Source organism: Solanum tuberosum, unplaced genomic scaffold (assembly GCF_000226075.1).
Source record: "Solanum tuberosum cultivar DM 1-3 516 R44 unplaced genomic scaffold, SolTub_3.0 scf00517, whole genome shotgun sequence".
NCBI classification, from domain to species: domain Eukaryota; kingdom Viridiplantae; phylum Streptophyta; class Magnoliopsida; order Solanales; family Solanaceae; genus Solanum; species Solanum tuberosum.
Window position 1 is genome coordinate 77,688 of NW_006239435.1, and position 782 is coordinate 78,469.

The following is a 782-nucleotide window of genomic DNA, read 5'->3' on the forward strand; positions in this document are numbered from 1 at the left end:
CTATAAACTAACTAAAAATATATTAACAAAGTAGATTATAAATAATAGGATAGTTTTTTGAAATTTTGGGAAGTGTAAAAGCTACTTTTTAGAAAGTTGAAAAAGTGGGGCCCGGCGCGTGTTGAACAAAACTTTCAACCTATTTGGTTTATATTGCCACGTAAGCCGAAAAGTGGTAAAAAACTAATTAAAAAATAAGTTCGGGGGGGTAATAGGACCTTAGTAAAGGTTAGGTGTGTCTCAGGGATTTTGGGCATAGGCTGGGGGGGTACTTATGCATTTTCCCTTTAATTTATAATGTGTCTTCTTTCTATTTGCAGTGACTGCGGAACGTATGCTGCCGCTTTTGCTGAATTACTGAGCGACGAAATAAAGGTCCCATCGATTCCTTTTTGAAGTGACTATCTTCGCTCAAGATATGCAACACTGTTATGGAAATATGGTACCGACAAGGCCAAGGCGGGATACGTTAGCGAGAATGATGATCCTACAAAGGCAAAAGGGTGTCTTCATTCCATTGACAGATGATGAACTGATTAATGTAGAATAGTAGTTTATTTACTGACTTATAGTCAAGATATGAAGTTTTATTGTTTTGAAGATACATTAAGTGTTTTGGAGTATTCCTCCCCAGGTCAACATTATATTTCTAAGTAATTCATACTTCTAAATTTGAAGAGTTTTTATGTCCATAATTTTTATGTTGCTTTTAAATTTGTTTTCAATACATTTTAATACCTTATTATTTTTTGTATATTATAAGTATTATACATATCACTACA